At 43.3% G+C, this 19,149-nt stretch overlaps 1 protein-coding gene and 1 long non-coding RNA gene across 2 annotated transcripts in view; one reads left to right on the top strand and one right to left on the bottom strand.

Annotated features, from left to right (window-relative positions):
* The window catches only part of LOC122929142, a 43,242-nt gene extending 41,357 nt beyond the window's left edge, over positions 1-1,885 (bottom strand). The window contains exon 1 of the long non-coding RNA XR_006387963.1: positions 1,809-1,885. This is a non-coding gene — a long non-coding RNA (uncharacterized LOC122929142). The remainder of the gene's footprint in view (positions 1-1,808) is intronic.
* LOC122926363 overlaps positions 1-19,149 on the top strand; it is a 504,077-nt gene that overhangs the window by 180,592 nt on the left and 304,336 nt on the right. The window lies entirely within an intron of this gene.

Here is a 19,149-nt window from a genome sequence, read left to right as displayed (position 1 = left end):
ATTCCTTGGGAGCCGCATACAGTTGCCCGTGGTTTGTTTTGTTGTGTCAACCGCAGCTGGGGGCACTTTGCTGTCTGCCTCAAGTGCGGTTGCCACGGACAACAGGTATGTGTGCGGTTGCCTTGGAGTTATGTGTGTGTATGTATGCACTTTGAATGTCTGCTGTGCACTCTGTGTTATGTTTGGTGTGCACTGTGACTTTTCCTTTCATCTGTGGCTGCCGGTGGCAACGTTTGGTGTTTGTACATGTGGTGGCAGTGTCTCGGCCTTTTGGCCGGCTCCCAGGACACGTTTGCCACATATGTCGTTGTCATCGGTAACAGCTGCAGTGAGCATTTGTGTGTATTTCCCTTTATGTGGTCTCTCTACACTTCCTGGTGTTGGAAGGGTTAATTCCCTTCTGTGTGTGTGAACACTGGGTGTGTCTGTGTGGGTGTGACTACTTGGGCCTATAAAGCCTCATTGTGATCTCCAGTCTGAGGGGTACTTCAGCCATGGTTAGCTGGAGCAGCCTCCTGTGTATTTCACCTTCCAGTGGGGGCCATCTTTGTGGTCATAAGTTTTAGTTTGTGTGATGTTCAGTTGATGTTTTCCTTTATTATTCTGTGCAGCTATGGACCTGGGTTCCTGTGTGTGGATGTGTGAGTGCTGAGTTCTATTTGTATTGTTGTGGACTTCAGCTTGCCTGCACACGGATCCAGTCAGCAAGGCTGTGGCAGGTGGCTGGAACTAGTGCAGCACCTGCCATATCCATAGGCCTGTTTCTGTTCCCCTTTTTTCCTGCAGCTTGGCTAGTGAGACTCCTGTTCCTCCGTGCCTAGGAGGAACAGGTCGTCTTACCCTGCTCCTTGTTCCAGGGCAATCCTGAGGGCTAGCAGGGACCCCAAGGTATCCGGTGTATGAGTCCTCCCACCTTCAAGGTTGACTCATATGGATAGGAGTCAGGGTAAGGTTAGGGACGCGATAGGAGGTGACCTGCTCCCTAATTCTGTCGTCCTGGTCAAGCAGCGCTTACATCTTCGGGCATCGCACGGCTGAGGATTTTCCCCATCCTCAGCCGTGACAATTACGAATATTCTAAAAGACGAAGTTAGAGCAATATTACGAATATTCGTAAAATACACATATAGACTGTAATTTATGTGTACTGTTATTCCACTTTGGCATACTGCTCCCCGACAAGCGTCCCCGTAACCAGCTTTCACAATCTCAGGTCCGATGGTATTTTCTAACGCACAGGCGTTCCCATGGTGACGGGGACGCGTGTCGGGGAGGAGTATGTGAACAACTGTACAGATACGAAAAAAATAATGCCAAAATTCTAAATAATGAATATATTCACTATATTGCTATGTATTCGTTTTTTAGAATATTGGTCATTTTATTTTCCATATGAAAACATGATTCCCCCTGCTTAAGTTGCTTGTGGGCCAATGGCTTATTGACCCACAAGCAAGAAGCAGGGAGAAATCATATTTTCAGATGAAAAATAAAAAAAGAATATTCGAATATAGAACTATATAGAACTATATTCGAAATATTAGCGAAATCTCGAAGTTACAATATTCGAGAAAAAAAATTGCAATTCGAATATTCGCGCTCAACACCAGTGCCTGACACGAAACACAGACAGAAAAGAAGTACCCACAGTAGAGCAAATTTTTTTTCTCTTTCAATATATGGTTCTAAGGACTTGGGATTTTACATCAGCCGAGGCTGCTAGTCAAACAATAACATCAACAGCAGAACAGATCACCGCAGCAAGGTGGAATACAGCGAGAGGCAGGCAAAATAACCAGTTTTCTTACCTTTTTTAGCTGGGGCTGCAGTTCCAGACCTCAAGAGTCATCCACCATGCTCCGGGAACCCAAATCTTCGGCTAGTGACATTAGATTCTCCCAAGCCCCACGTTGTTGAAGATTGTTGAAGATTCCCTCATTCGGGGCTAATTACGTTTGTTCTACTGCTCCAAATGGTTCTGATCCTAGGATTTTACATGCATGGAAGAACCCACACTGACACCAGGCAAATGTCAAAGCAGTTTCTCATTTATTAAAGGAAGTGAAGCAGTTTATAAGGACATCAGAAGGGGCACCCCCCCCCCTCCCCCGAGGCTCATGGCATTGTTTCATTGGCGAGAATATAATAATAAGAAAAGAGATAACACTTGGCATCTGCGCATTGTGCATTGTTTTACTAACTTTGGTATGCAAACTATGTAAACATCTAAGTGCAAGCGCAATATTGCAATGGCTTTACTCTAACAGCAGTACAGCATACGTCATATATGACACATCAGGAAGGAGGGTCCTCTTGGAACTTAAGTGAATAAGGCATTAACTCCGAATGGGGGATATGGGGGCCATTAATCAAGAATGATATCCACATCTCTATCAGTCAACGCTTTGAAGCCATTTCATTTGGCCTAATGCCGTCCCTAATCTAAGTAGGTTCTACAATCTGTCCCATTGTACCGGTTGGTTGTTTCACCACTTTGGAGACAACCTATCCCTATTGGATAGACTCCCTCATAATGGACTTATACAATGGGAAGTCAGATTCTCACCTTTCCCTAATACAAAATATATGGGGCCGATGTTAAGTAGTGGCATTTTGATTATTGTGAACATAAAAACTATTATTACTGGGAATCTTTGGACAATACTCTCCATGGGTCACTGGACTGGAAGTATCAGGCTGTAACAGCTTTGTTCTTCCTTTTACACAACTTTTTCACAGCTCAGAAACCTATTTTAACTATCTCATTTGAAATCCATATTCTTTGAGTCAGGATCAGTAGTCACACAAGGGGGAACAACAGCACACAAGACTCAACACTTTCTTGCAATGACTGGTGTAGATCCAATTAGGCTTTCCTTTGAGCTTCACTGATGTGCTTGTGTTTAGCAACCCTTGGAATGGACCATCATAACAGGGTTTGAGGACTTTTCTAATGTGTGTTTTTACCACCACCCAATCTCCAGTGGGTGGGTTTCTAGTACTTTATCTGGTAGTTTATCAAGCAAAAACTCGAGTGAATTTTAGTCAAATGCTTGTGCAAACTGATCACATAATCTGTCAGACAACCATGTTGCATCTGGAGCTGCTGTGGGAAATACAATCCTGTCCTAGGGGCTGACCCAAAAAAGTCCTTATAGGGACTAAGGCCTGTCTTACAGTTAGGGGTATACCTTACTGAAAAGAGGGCTACCAGCAGGTGTTTATACAAGCCATTATAAATATGTAATGCTATTTGGGAATCTGTCTATAATAAAGTAATATTTAGGTATGTCAGTCATTTATAGTGACATGCAAAAGTTTGGGTACCCCTGGTCAAAATTCCTGTTACTGTGAACAGTTAAATCCTTAATGACCAATGTCGTACTGTGTACGTCATGATGTGGTGTTAGTTACCGCATCATGACTTACACAGTACGTCATGAGATCAAAGTATCACTGCAAGAGCCCGGCATCTAAACGGGTGTTACAGACAGCAGAACTGTCCAGGCACTTAGCAGGGGACCAATCACAGCAGTCCCTGCCTTTAGATCGCTGTGATTGGTCAGTTAGATTTGACTGACCAGTCGCAGCATTCAGCTCTTGTGTTTATAATGCCCTGACCCCTTCTCTCCATTCAGGATGATGAGCGGGACTCAAAGCCCTTTCCATAATCATCTGGGTGCCCCACCACCTCTTCCCCACCCCAACAATTATGCAGGATGGCCGGCAGAGCAGAGTGTCAGCTGTAACATACAGTTGACACTCTGCCATAACGGCCAACATCGGTGCTGGCATCGATGGCGGCCGTTTAACCCCTTCCATGCCGAGGTCCTGTTCTATAAAAAATCACATAATCTACCCCCTAAGGTGAATGCCGTAAAAAAAATAAAAAATAAAACCAGTGACAAAAAAGTCATTTTTTGTTATCTTACATACAAAAAGTGTAATGCCAAGCGATAAAAAAGTCCAATATAGACCAAAATAGTACCAATCAAACCGTCTCCTCATCCTGCAAAAAATAAGCCCCAACATAAGACCCCCCCCCAAAAAAAATTGCTTTCAGAAAATGGAGACACGAAACATAATCTCTTTTTTCAAAAATGCTTTATTATGTCAACTGAAACAAAAAAAATACGTATTAGGAATCGCCGCGTCCGTAACAACCTGCTCTATAAAAATAGCACATGATTTAACCTGTCAGGTGAGCATCTTAAAAAATAAAAAATATAAACTATGCCAGAGCAGCCATTTTTTGGTTAACTTGCCTCACAAACAGCATAAAATTAAGCAATCAAATATCATGTATCCCAAAATAGTACCAATAAAACTGTCACATTATCCTGTGGTTTCCAAAATGGGGTCACTTTTTGGGAGTTTCTACTGAAGGGTGCATCAGGGAGGCTTCAAATGTGACATGGTGACTAAAATTCAAAAGCCATATGGCACACCTTTCCTTCTGAGCCCTGCTGTGCGACCATACAGGGGTTTTTGACCACATATGGGATGTATCTGTAAACTGCAGAATCAGGGTAATAGATATTGAGTTTAGTTTGGCTGTTAACCCTTGCTGTGTTACAGAAATAAATGGATTAAAATTTAAAATCTGACAAAAAAGTTACATTTAGAAATGTCATCTCCATTTTCCTTTTTTCATGTGAAACACCTGAAAACAAAGTTTGTTAAATCAGTTTTGAATAACTTCAGGGTGTAGTTTCTAAAATGGGGTAATTTATGGGTGGTTTCTTTTTTTTTCTTTAACAATTTTTTATTGTTTTATGGTAGAATAGAATACATACATGTCAATAGATCACCGTTCAATGACAGAAAGTAGCATACGGCATGATGACAGGTAATCTTGCAGTATAAATTAGAATTAGAACATTGAAGTTAACAAGAAACTTATGAGGGATAAGGAGAAGAAAAAAAAGGGGGTTGGGGGAAGGGGGGCAGGAAGGGGGGGGGAGAAAAGGGGGGGTAAAGGGTATAGGAAGTCAGTCATGTTAACTACGAGACAGGTATACTATAAATATAGTATCAAGTGAAGTGTCTATATTCTTTCCAGTGGGTCCAGATCAAAAGGAAGGTGGATCTAGAGTTTAATTCCCAGTGGGATAGTTCCTCCAGCCGATAGATTTGGTCAACTTTATTGAGCCAGTGTTCAACCTTTGGGGTTTCAGTGGACCGCCACAAAGTTGGGATGAGGAGGCGTGCTGCTGACATCAGGGAAGAGAATAAAGCCAACATATGTTTGTCCCTGCCTCGGATGCCAAACGATAATAAAGCGATCTCAGATGTACATGGGAAATCGGACTTGCAGATCTTGTTGCTAATTTGATCTCTCCACCCAGAGATCTTGGAACAATCCCACCAAATGTGGAGGAATGTGCCCTTAATGTCCCCGCACCTCCAACAGCGGTCTGAGACGTTGGGGAAGAATATTGAGATTTTATCTGGGGTTCTATACCATCGTGACAGCACTTTGTATCCATTCTCTTGGACTCGTACACAGAGTGAAAGCTTGTGAGGAATAGTGCAAAGTTTAAGAACTTCCTTATGTGTGAAGCTTTTCTTTAAGTCACCCTCCCATATGCCAATGAAAGCAGGTTTGACATCTGCGGCTGGGAGATTTATTCGTTTGTAAATAGTAGATATGAGCTTAGGAGGATATTTGGGAGTATTAATTAGGTTTTCAAACCAATCTGGAGTTTTTTGAGTATCAAGTGTTTTTGCCCACGATAGGAGGTCTTTCTTTATGTAATTAATGAGTAAACTGTTAGAGGGAGTAAGGTTTAGTGCTTCAAATAGAAGCGGGTCCGGCAAAATACAGCCATCTTTATCCAGTAGCTCTAGTATAGGTTTGCTGGAGGACCTAAACTCAATAGGGGAGGACTCTTTTAATTCTCTAGGAGCTAATGACATCATGTCCTTTACTTGTAGCAAAGGAGAAGGTAGGGTTAGTGCCCGATGATTGGCGGAGAACCACTCCCATACCTTAATAGTAGTGGAAATTATCGGGTTAGGTATTGAAGTTCGAGCAGGAAGTGGTCTGTCCGCCAACAACAAGGCCCTAAGAGTGGAAGGAAAATACACATTCTCCAGAGCCAACCATTGTTTCTGCTTATGGGGTCTAAGCCAATCTATTAGTCTACATAGGTGTATTGCTTTCATGTATTTTTCAGGATCTGGGAGGCCTATTCCTCCCAAATGTTTAGCTTTGGTTAGAGTTGCAAAGGAGATCCTAGGTTTCCTTCCCTGCCAGATAAATTTCCTGATATAGTTATTCAAGGAGCGGAAGTATGACCTAGGTATCGGTAATGGGAGGACTTGCATCAGGTAGGTAAGCCTAGGTATCACTAAAGACATGACCATATTTTTTCTTCCAAACCAGGATAGGCAATGATGATCCAATGAGTCCAGCTGAGCAGCGATGGCAGACAAGAGGGGTGTATAATTAAGGCGGAACAGATCCGAGAGATGGGAAGTAATCTTAATACCTAAGTAGTTTAGGTGAGGTGAGGTCCAGTCAAAAGGGGAGCTAGTTCTGAGAGTTGTGAGCGTTTTGGAGGAGAGACCACTGTGCAAGATTTGCGATTTATGGGGATTAACTTTAAAGTTAGATATAAAACCAAATTTGGCTAAGAGAGAGGTTATTAATGGCATTGAGATTAAGGGGTTGGTGGTAATTATCAGAAGGTCGTCCGCAAAATCGGCTAATTTAAATTCTAATGTTCCAATTTTTAGGCCAATTATTTCTTTCTCCTGTCTAAGTGCTTGCATCAAAGTTTCCATTACAAGGACAAAGATAAGAGGGGAGAGGGGACATCCCTGGCGGGTACCGTTTTTTTATGGAGAATCGGGAGGAAATAAGGTTATTGACAGAAACTGCTGCAGAAGAGTTGGTATACATTGCAAAGATAGCATGTATAAATGAGTCGGGAATTTGGAATTTCTGCAAGGTATGTTTGATGAAGGACCAATCTATACAGTCGAATGCCTTCTCGGCGTCTGTTCCTAGAAGGACGAGTGGTTTCTTTTTATGAGAGGCAAAGTACAACACATCCAGGATCTTGGTGATGTTATCCTTTCCCTCTCGACCCCGCACAAATCCCACTTGGTCTGAGTGTATTAAAGTGGGGAGGAGATTGCAATCTGGTAGCCATCATTTTTGCAAGCAGTTTCAAGTCTATATTTAAGAGGGATATGGGGCAGTAGTTCGCACAGGAAGAGGGATCTTTACCTTCCTTTGGGATTATTGTTATTGTTGCACTAGTCATTTCAGAGGATAATGGGGCATTCTGCAGGGCCAGGTTACAAATCGGGAGGAAGTGGGGAAGTAGTGAGTCTTGAAATGTCAGGTAATAGGAAGTAGTAAATCCGTCAGGTCCTGGGCTTTTCCCTTTAGGCGAAGTCTTTAAAGCTGCGGTCAGTTCAGCAAGAGTGAAAGGGCTTGACAGAGTGCTTTTTTGAGAGTGAGATAGTGATGGAAGGTTCAAGGATCTTAAGAAGAGGTTCGTTTCAGTCTCTCTATCTGAAAGAGATTGAACTTGTCCAGGGGGATCAAGATTATAAAGAGATTCGTAAAAATTTTTGAATTGCTCAGCAATTCCCGTGGAGGAGAAAATTGGTGTTCCTTGTGGGGCTTTGATGGAAGTTACATGTCTTGTCTGTTGTCTGCGCTTGATACGACTCATCAAAAATTTGGATGCCTTATTGCCATGAGCGAAGAATTTGTGTTGGGAGGACAAGTAATATTTTGCTGATCTCTCATTTAGTAAATTTTTGAGGTCTGCTCTCAATGCATTAAGTTCATCCAAATGTTGCTGAGCTAGGGATCTTTTATGTAGGGTTTCAAGGGCATGGATCTGGTCTAAAAGGGTAGACAAACGTTTCTCGGATTGTTTCTTTATGAAGGAGCATTTGCTAATAAAGTGGCCTCTGATGAAAACCTTATGGGCATCCCAAAGGACATGGGGGGATATGTCAGGCGTGTTGTTTATAGAAAAGTACTCATCTAGAAGTGATTTAAAGTAGGTCCTGTGCGCCTCGCTGCTCAGAATGGACTCATTGAGCCTCCAAATGGGGGACCTACCCGTATCAGATGAAGAACGCAAGGTACAGAATACAGGCGCGTGGTCAGAAATGGATATACTGCCGATCCTTGTATCGATGCAGAACTGAACCTGGTCCTTGGGGACAAAGATATAATCGATTCTGCTGTAGGACTGCGCTGGAATGGAATAAAAAGAATAATCAGAGCAATTTGGGTTAAGGCATCTCCAAATGTCAATCAGACCTAAACTATGCAATTTAGCGTTAAACTTTCTCAGGGCTCTGGCAGAGAAGGAAGACCTTTTGGAAGAAGTATCAGTAAGAGGATGCAACGCAACGTTAAGATCTCCTGCCAAGACTAGAGTACCCTCTTGATGGTTTTCTATTAAAGAAAGGGTAGATAACAACCAAGATATCTGGTCTGAATTCGGGGCGTAGAGGTTTACAAATGTATACATTTTCTGAGAGATATGACCCTTCAAAATAATATATCTCCCTTCAGGATCTTGGATATGGGAGGCATAAATAAAGGGGACATTTTTTTTGAAGCCGATGCTTACTCCCCTCGAGGCAGCTCCATCAGCTCCGCAATGGTACCAGTTTGGGAATCTGGAGAAAGATAAATCTGGGTATTTATTATGTTTATAATGGGTTTCTTGGAGAAAGATTATGGAGGACTTCTCCTTTCCCAGAAGGGTGAAGATTTGAGAGCGTTTTGAAGGTGATCTGAGACCCTTCACATTGTAGGTAACTATTTTTAGATCCGCCATATTGTTCTAGTCAGGATTGGGGTGGAACAGTTATACCGGTACCTTGCGAAGTGAGGGAGCAAGACATGATACCAAGTGGCCCCAAAGAAAGCAAGCATCAGCTCCAAGAACCCAGGGTGGCTTGCAAGAAATCCATACAAAGTGACATGACTGAGGAAAAAAAAAAAAAAGACATATCTATAAACATAACAATTAACCAAACTCTGATAGAACATGAAGACGATGGGGATTTCCATCAAAGTAGTGAGAAGGGGGTAGTGTGGGTAAACCCAAATATTAGGTCTTGCCATTATATGGGACATGGTGAGCTAAAAGGCAGTTAAATCTAGTACTACATAATAATACGCGAATATTATAACATACTATATGTTTTAGATCGTCAAGGAGGTAGGGATAAATATGGAAGTGGGAAAGAGAGGCAAGATATTAGATAAGGAACAAAGAGCATGCTGTTAGTGATCATCTATAGCACCCAAACATTCAGGTAATTCTCCTTGGTGTCTGCAATCCACTCCTGCGTCGGAACCGTTGTAGTTTGGTAGCAGGTGATTTTTCCCATGGGGTGATTTTCGGGATAGCTGGGAGTGATGAGATGTCGGATACTGTATCCCAGTTGGCAATGTCTAATGGATTGATGTCCATGGTGACGAAAGCTGCTTGCAGGTCCTCATATGAAGAGATCTTGATGAATTTTCCCGCATGTGAGAAAGTGATGCCAAATGGAAAAGTCCATCTGTATGGAATTCGATTGTTGCGAAGGTACTCTGTAAGGGGTTTAAGGATCCTTCTTTTTTGCAGGGTTACAGGCGCCAGGTCTTGGTAAATAGAGATCGGCGCGTCACCTAGTGAGATGGTGTTAGTTGTTGTAGCCGCTGCTAGTATCTTTTCTTTAACCAGGAAGTTCAAAAAGCGGCATATAATATCCCTAGGTGGATCAGAGTCCTTTGGTTTTTGTCGCAGGGCCCTATGCGCTCTTTCTATAGTCATATTTAGAGGATCTTCGCTGCCCAGAAGAGATGAGGCAATATTTTTAATGGTGCTCACAAGGTCCTCCGCAGGCACTGTTTCAGGTATGCCCCTGAATCTAAGGTTATTTCGCCGACTGCGATTCTCTTGATCCTCCATTGCGGCATAGAGAGAGTTAATGTGGCGCTGGCATGAGGAGAGAGATTGCCCCACGGCCGAGCTATGCTCCAAAGTTGCCGCTTGTGTGGCCTCTAGCGACTCCACCCTATGGCCTACATGCTGGATTTCTTGTGTGAGGCTAGAGATTTCTTGCTTAAGGGGGGATAAGGCTTCAGCTAGGGCTTGCTTAATAAAGCGTCTTGAGACTGGTAGTTGGCGTGAGTTCACTGACTCACCCCCATCGCTATCATCATCAGAGGGGTCTTCCTCAGTCTCGGCGGGAGTGCGTTCATCCGCCTGCGCCATCTTGGATTCTTTTATCACAGCCGAACTGGCCTGTTTTTTCAGATATTTCGTCATCCCCGCATCTGGGTTATGGGATTTGGGCATCGCACCTGTGTCAGTGGTCTTCTGCCCTCCAATCTTGACCATTTCAGCGATTAATATCAGACTTAAGCTGGTCCCTTGGCAAGGTAATGTACGGAGCTCAGCAGTGCATGTCCTCTCGGCTCGGACGCTGGCTCCGCCCCCTTATGGGTGGTTTCTACTATGTTAGCCCAACAAAGTGACTTCATAACTGAACTGGTCCTTAAAAAAGTGGGTTAGCCTTCTGATGTCTTTAAAAATTAAATGACATTTACAAAATTATGCAAACATAAAGTAGACATATGGGAAATGTAAAATAATAACTATTTTGTGAGGTGTCACTATCTGCTTTAACCCCTTAAGGACACAGCCTTTTTACACCTTAGGACCAGGCCATTTTTTGCAAATCTGACCAGAGTCACTTTAAGTGCTGATAACTTTAAAACGACTTTGACTTTCTGAGATAGTTTTTTCGTCACATATTGTACTTCATGACACTGGTAAAATGAAGTCAAAAAAAATATTTTTTTTTTGCACCAAAAAATACCTAATTTAACAAAAATTTGGATAAATTAGCAAATTTCAAAGTTTCAGTTTCTCTACTTCTGTAATACATAGTACTACCCCTAAAAATTGTGATGACTTTACATTCCCCATATGTCTACTTCATGTTTGAATTATTTTGGGAATGATATTTTATTTTTTGGGGATGTTACAAGGTTTAGAAGTTTAGAAGCAAATCTTGAAATTTTTCAAAAATTTACAAAAACCCAATTTTTAGGGACCACTACAGCTCTGAAGTCACTTTGTGAGGCTTACATAATAGAAACCACCCAAAAATGACCCCATTCTATAAACTACACCCCTCAAGGTATCCAAAACTGATTTTACAAACTGAGTTAAACCTTTAGGTGTTGCACAAGAGTTATTGGCAAATGGGGATGAAATTTGAGAATTTCATTTTTTTGCCTAATTTTCATTTTTAACCAATTTTTTCCACTAACAAAGCAAGGGTTAACAGCCAAACAAGACTGTATCTTTATTGCCCTGACTCTGCCGTTTACAGGAACACCCCATACGTGGCCGTAAACTACTGTACGGCCACACAGCGGGGCGTAGAGTGAAAGGTGCGCCATATGGTTTTTGGAAGGCAGGTTTTGCTGGACTGGTTTTTTGACACCATGTCCCATTTGAAGCCCCCTGATGCAACCCTAGAGTAGAAACTCCATAAAAGTGACCCCATCTAATAAGCTACACTCCTCAAGGTATTCAAAACTCATTTTACAAACTTCGTTAACCCTTTAGGTGTTGCACAAGAGTTATTGGCAAATGGGGATGAAATTTGAGAATTTCATTTTTTTGCCTAATTTTCCATTTTAACCCATTTTTTCCACTAACAAAGCAAGGGTTAACAGCCAAACAAGACTGTATCTTTATTGCCCTGACTCTGCTGTTTACAGAAACACCCCATATGTGGCCGTAAACTACTGTACGGCCACACAGTAGGGTGTAGAGGGAAAGGTGCGCCATATGGTTTTTGGAAGGCAGGTTTTGCTGGACTGGTTTTTTGACACCATGTCCCATTTGAAGCCCCCCTGATGCACCCCTAGAGTAGAAACTCCATAAAAGTGACCCCATCTAAGAAACTACACCCCTCAAGGTATTCAAAACTGATTTTACAAAGTTTTTTAACCCTTTAGGCGTTGCACAATATTTAATGGAAAATAGAGATACAATTTCAAAATTTCACTTTTTTGGCAGATTTTCCATTTAAATATTTTTTTTCCAGTTACAAAGCATGGGTTAACAGCCAAACAAAACTCATTATTTATGGGCCTGATTCTGTAGTTTACAGAAACACCCCATATGTGGTTGTAAACTGCTGTACGGGCACACGACAGGGCACAGAAGGAAAGGAATGCCATACGGTTTTTGGAAGGCAGATTTTGCTAGACTGTTTTTTTTTTACACCATGTCCCATTTGAAGACCCCCTGATGCACCCCTAGAGTAGAAACTCCAAAAAAGTGACCCCATTTTAGAAACCAAGGGATAAGGTGGCAGTTTTGTTGGTACTAGTTTAGGGTACATATGATTTTTGGTTGCTCTATATTACACTTTTTGTGCGGCAAGGTAACAAGAAATAGCTTTTTTGGCATTGTTTTTTTTCATCTGACTGGTTAGATCATGTGGTAATTTTATAGAGCAGGTTGTCACGGACGCGGCGATACCTAATATGTATACATTTTTTTTTATTTACGTAAGTTTTACACAATGAATTAATTTTTAAAACAAAAAAAAAGTTTTAGTGTCTCCATAGTCTAAGAGCCATAGTTTTTTCAGTTTTTGGGCGATTATCTTAAGTAGGGTCTCATTTTTGGGCGATTATCTTAAGTAGGGTCTCATTTTTTGCGGGATGAGATTATGGTTTTATTGGCACTATTTTGGAGTACATATGACTTTTTGATCGCTTGCTATTACACTTTTTGTGACGTAAGATGACAAAAAATAGCTTTTTTTACACCGGTTTTTTTTTTTACGGTGGTCACCTGAGGGGTTAGATAATGTGATATTTTTATAGAGCCGGTCGATACTGACGCGGCGATACCTAATATGTATACTTTTTAATTTATTTATGTAAGTTTTACACAATGATTTCATTTTTGAAACAAGAAAAATCATGTTTTCGTGTTTCCATAGTCTAAGAGCCATAGTTGTTTCAGTTTTGGGGCAATTATCTTGGGTAGGGTATGATTTTTGCGGGATGAGATGACGGTTGGATTGTTACAATTTTGGCGTACATACAACTTTTTTGATCACTTTTATTACCTTTTTTGGGAAGGAAGGTGAGCAAAATTTCTATTTCATCATAGTTTTTTATTTTTTATTTTTATGGCATTCACCGTTTGGGTAAAGTAACATGACCGTTTTATAGATCAGGTTGTTACGGACGCGGCGATACCAAACATGTGTAGGGAATTTTTTTTATTTTTTTTTAATCAGTGATAAATGTGTTTTTTGATTTTTACTTTATTTTCATAAAGTGGGTCTGATGTCTGTATAATACAGTACAGAACAATATATATTGTACTGTATTTTACACTTTGTCTGAACAGATCTATGCTTTTTAGCACAGATCTGTTCAGCACCATGGACAGCAGGACGCCTGAGAAGGCGTCCTGTTGCCATGGGAGCCTTCCCCGTCTGCTCAGTAGTGGTCAGAACTGCGCAGACGGGGAAAGGTAAGGACGGGGCTTCGGGGGGCTGCCTGGGAGCTCCCTCCCTCTCCATTCGGGGGGCTGCAAAGGCACAGCAGCCCTCCGATGGGAGAGGAAGGGAGCTCCCTACGCTGTTAACATTTTCCATACAGCGGTCTGTACGGACCGCGGTATGGAAAGGGTTAAACGGCTGACATCGCAGCACAGATGTCAGCCGTTTATACCAGGTTGCCAACAATGTGCTGGCACCCTGGTATACCCACTAGACGCCAACGATTATTCAAGGGGAGGCGTGCGGGGGATCGCGATCCCGCCTGCCGCACCGCCCGCCTCCCGCACCACCCGCACCGCCCGCAACCCTCCCCCTGCACCTCCCACCGGGCAAAAATCACTCAGGGAAGGAGATACAGATATATTTTAGGAATACTAAAGTTTCTGATGCCCGCGGTCAGGGACCGCGGGGATCAGAAACTGCAGAAATCGCAGCAAACCGCAGGTCTGAATTGACCTGCGGTTTGCCGCGATCGCCGACATGGGGGGGTCACGGGACCCCCCCGCGCATTTAGCCTAGGTGCCTGCTCAATGATTTGAGCAGGCATGGGGTCCCGATCACTGCCAGCCGCACGGCAGTGAGCGGAAATACACAGGGCGTACATGTACGCCCTGTGTCCTTAAGTACCAGGGCACAAGGGCGTACCTGTACGCCCTATGTCCTTAAGAGGTTAAGAGCAGACAAATTCAAATTTTAAAAATTACTAATTTTTCGGCAAATCTAGGTTTGTTTTAATAAATAAAGGTGGTTTATATCGACTCAAAATTACCACTAACATGAAGTACAATGTGTCACAAGAAAACTATCTCAGAATGGCTTGGATAAGTGAAAGCAAAGTTATTACCACATAAAGATTTCCAAAAATCAGTCTGGTCACGAATGTGCAAAATGGCCTGGTCATTAAGGGGTTAAGCAAGTTGAAGATGAAATGATCTCCAAAAGGCATAATATTAAAGATGAAACACACTTTTCAATATTTTCAGAAATATCATTAGATTTTTTATTTTTGTTTTGTTCAATTTTGAAGTGAAAAAAAGGAAAGGACTGAAAAAAAAGTGGGAGCCCAAAGAAATTTGAGCACTCAGATAACTTTGACCGAGGTCTCCGACCTTAAATAGCCAATTAGAGTTCAGGCTTGTTCATAATCATTATTAGGAAATGCTAAGTAATGCAAATTTCAAAGCTTTATAAATACCCAGAATCCTCTTACTTTGTCCCTAAAAACAACAGCCATGGGTTCTTCTAAGGCTAGTGGCAGCCTTCTCCATGTCATAGTTTTATTCCGGCCGCTTCCATTATAGTCAAGGTGGCACAGTGAACTAGCGGCAGCAAGGATCCGGCAGGCTGTTCCCCTGGCAGAACAGCCTGCTGGAGAAGGCTGCCGCTAGTGTGAAACTAGCCTAAATAGCTGCCTAACATTGTGAAAATGAAAATGACTGAGGCCCATAAAGCAGGAGAAGGCTCTTAGAAGATAGCAAAATGTTTTCAGGTTGCCATTTCCTCAGTTCGAAATGTAATTGAGAAATGGTTGTTATAAGCAACAGTGGAAGTCAAGAGAAGGTCTGGAAGGCCAAGAAAAATTTCAGAGACAGCTGCTTGTAGGATTGCTACAAAGGTCAATCAGAACCCCCATTTGCTTTGCAAAAGATCTTTAGGAGTTAGCAGACTCTGGAGTTGTGGTACATTGTTCTACTGTTCAGCCTGCCTAAATATGGCCTTCATGGAAGAGTTAGCAGTAGAAAACCTCTTCTGAGTCCTAACCACAAAATTTTGCATTAGAAAAAATCTAAACAACCATGATGCATTTTAGAAACAAGTCCTATGGACCGATGAGGGTGAAATAAAACTCTTTGGCCACAGTGAGCAAAGGTATGTTTAGAGAAAAAAGGGCCCAGAATTTCAGGAAAAGAGCATCTCTCCAACCATTAAAGGGTTTCTACCACTTAGGCGTCACATATTTGGCTGTCAGACACTAGCGATCCGCTAGTGTCTGCTCTGGCCAACCATCCTAATATAATTGCTTTTGGGGCGGTGGTTTGGCTAAAAAAACTACTTTTATTATTATGCTAATGAGCCTCTAGGTGCTATGAGGGCGTCATTAGCACCTAGAGGCTCCGTCTACCTTTAGAAACTGCCGCCCCCAGCGCGTCCCTCCAGCCCGCCCATCTCCTCCTGAATGCGATCCTCGTATGTATTATGCGCATGCGCAGTAAATGTCTGACAGCTTCCCTGTTCAGACATCTCCACTGCGCCTGTTCCTCGGAGCACTATGGCGTCATCGCGCAGGCGCAGTGGAGATGTCTGAGCAAGGAAGCGGTCAGACATTCACTGCGCATGCGCAGAATACATACGAGGATCGCATTCAGGAGGAGATGGGCGGGCTGGAGGGACGCGCTCGGCGGCGGCAGTTTCTGAAGGTAGACGGAGCCTCTAGGTGCTAATGACGCCCCCATAGCACCTAGAGGCTCATTAGCATAATAATAAAAGTAGTTTTTTTAGCCAAACCACCGCCCCAAAAGCAATTATATTAGGATGGTTGGCCAGAGCAGACACTAGCGGATCGCTAGTGTCTGACAGCCAAATATGTGACGCCTAAGTGGTAGAAACCCTTTAAGTATGGGGGTGGATCAATCTTGCTTTGGGTTGTGTTGCAGTCAATGGCACACTGAACATTTCACCTGTAGAGGGAAGAATGATCCAATGAAATTCCAGCAAATTCTGGAAGCAACCATAACACCAACTGTAAAAAAGTTGAAGATGAAAAGGGGCATGGCTTCTACAAATGGATAATGACCCTAAACACACTGTAACATCCACAATAGACGACCTCAAAAGGCACAAGCTGAAGGTTTTACCAGTCCCCTGATCTGCACATTATTGGAAATCTGTGGATAGACCTCAAAAGAGCAGTGCATGCTAGGCAGCCAAGCAATCTCAAAGAACTGGAAGACATCTGCTAGGAAGAATGGATAAAAATACCTCAAACAAGAATTGAAAGACTCTTGGCTAGCTACAAAAAGCATTTACAAGCTGTGGTACTTGCCAAAGAGGGTGCTACTAGGTACTAACCTATCCAGGGTGACCACATTTTTGCTTCGGTCCCTTTGCTTTTTTCTTACTTAAAAAATGTAAAAGATGAAAAAAAAAACTGCTTTTGTTTAATGGGGTTCTCAGAGAATTAAGAAAATTAAATGAAAATACTTAAATATTACTTTTATTATAAATACAATTTCCAAATATCTTTCATTAGTCCAGTGGCATACCTACCAGGGAAGCAGCTGCTTTGGGGCCCGGGCTGACAAGGGGCCCAGAGCAGTAGTAAACAGTCAGACTGGCCACACCCCCTCTACACTCACTTCACTGCTGCTTTAGAATGTCCTCGGAGCAGAGCAGGGAGCTAAGCCCCGCCCATCAGCACGGACCATTAATCGAGGAGCCTGGCTGCTTAATAGTGCAGCCAGGGCTCAGTACAGTGTGCTACATGGAGATCCTGTCTCCCCTCCTTCTCCTAACTATTAGTACAGCCCAGCTTCTGCTACAGAGACTGCACTGTAGTCGGCAGTAACAGGAAGGAGAGGGGAGACTGAATAGTGACAGGAAGTGCTGCAGAAAGATGCTGTGCCTGTCCCTCTCAGGAGCCCATACATTCCAGGCTTATGCCTGCCAACCCTAGCTGTCCTGCATCTCATGTAGCCCCCCCCCCCCCAGCTGCATTCATCTGCTGTCCTTTCAGAAGCCCCCCCCCAGTTCTGTCCTGTGGGCCCCCTACTTATCTGATGCCCTGCCCTCTAGGCCCCCTATCCATCTAATGCCACACTCCTCTGGGCGCCCATGTGCAGCTTGGGGACACCAGTATGAGGCCAGAATGGGGACTGGAAGATCACGGAACGGTGGGGAGCAGGCGAGTATGGTTTTTTCCACAACTGTACAATGCACCACTAGTTCACATCACATTTTTGTCCCACATTTAAAGGGGTTGTCCGGGTTCAGAGCTGAACCCGGACATACCCTTATTTTCACCCAGACAGCCCCCCCTGAGGCTAGCATCCAAGCATCTTATGCTCCGATGCGCTCCTTTGCCCTGCGCTAAATCACGCAGGGCACTGGCTCTTTTGTTTTCAATAACACACTGCCGGGCGGAAATTCACACTGCCATGGAGAGCCCTGATACGTCACCAGATCTCAGAAAAAATGCCTTTGCCTTGCGCAATTTAGCTCAGGGCAAAGGAGAGCATCGGAGCATGAACTGCTCCGATGCTCATGTCAGGGGGGCTGCCGGGGTGAAAATGGAGGGATGTCCGGGTTCAGCTCTGAACCCAGACAACCCCTTTAAGGCTGGGTTCACATCACGTTTTTCCCATCCGTTTAACGTATACAAAAAAACGTATTCGGATGACTCATACTGATGCCATGACAGTGACATCCGTTCACCATAGAGTTTCATTGTAAAAAAATAAATAAAAATATATCCTTTTTTTTTTTACCGGATTGTGCAGTATACAAGAACGTGCAGTACTGCATTTTTGTATCGTGTATGTCATAGTCCAGTAAAAACACATGTATGTTAAAGAATCAAATGCCACTGTATGACGCCTGCCTGCCCGTTTAAAAATTTGCTGTGGGGCCCAGTCATTTCTAGCTACTCGACTGGTTACCAGGGGCTCAGACCATGGGGAGAGACTACAGTCGATGTCAGCCCTGCAGCAATACATAGAATGGGCGCCTATGCTACAGCAGGGGTCATACTGTACATACAGTGTAGTGTGATGTCATGTTCACCTCTCCGGGTATATTACCCAGGAAAGCACAATTCTGCAAAAAGGACATGTTCTATCTTTTGGTGGAACGGAAGTGCGTAATGGAACCACACGGAAGCCCTGCATAGTGCTTACATAGTGTTCCGTTCTGTGATTCCGTTTCGCACCCTTCCGCATCTCTGGATTTGTGGACCCATTGAAGTGAATGGGTCCGCATCCGTGATGCGGAATGCACGCGGAAGGATGCCCATTTATTGCTGATCCGCATATGCGGTCCGCAATACGGGAATGGCTGGCCCCTTTCACACAAACGATACGGGTTGGCTCCAGATGCGTTCAGGGTGCATTCAGTGAAACTTGCACCATTTTTCAAGCAAGTTCAGTCAGTTTTGTCTACGATTGCGTTCAGTTTTTTCTGCGAGGGTGCAATGCGTTTTGATTAGAGTTGAGCGGACACCTGTATGTTCGGGTTCGAGAAGTTCGGCCGTACTTCCCGGAAATTTTCGGGTTCGGGATCCAAACCCGATCCGAACTTCGTCCCGAACCCGAACCCCATTGAAGTCAATGGGGACCCGAACTTTTTGGCACTAAAAAGGCTGTAAAACAGCCCAGGAAAGGGCTAGAGGGCTGCAAAAGGCAGCAACATGTAGGTAAATCCGATGCAAACAAATGTGGATAGGGAAATGAATTAAAATAAAAATAAAATAAATAAAAATTAACCAATATCAATTGGAGAGAGGTCCCATAGCAGAGAATCTGGCTTCACGTCACCCACCACTGGAACAGTCCATTCTCAGATATTTAGGCCCCGGCA

The sequence above is a fragment of the Bufo gargarizans genome, chromosome 2 (assembly GCF_014858855.1).
Source record: "Bufo gargarizans isolate SCDJY-AF-19 chromosome 2, ASM1485885v1, whole genome shotgun sequence".
NCBI lineage: Eukaryota > Metazoa > Chordata > Amphibia > Anura > Bufonidae > Bufo > Bufo gargarizans.
This window is presented reverse-complemented; position numbering and strand designations above follow the sequence as displayed.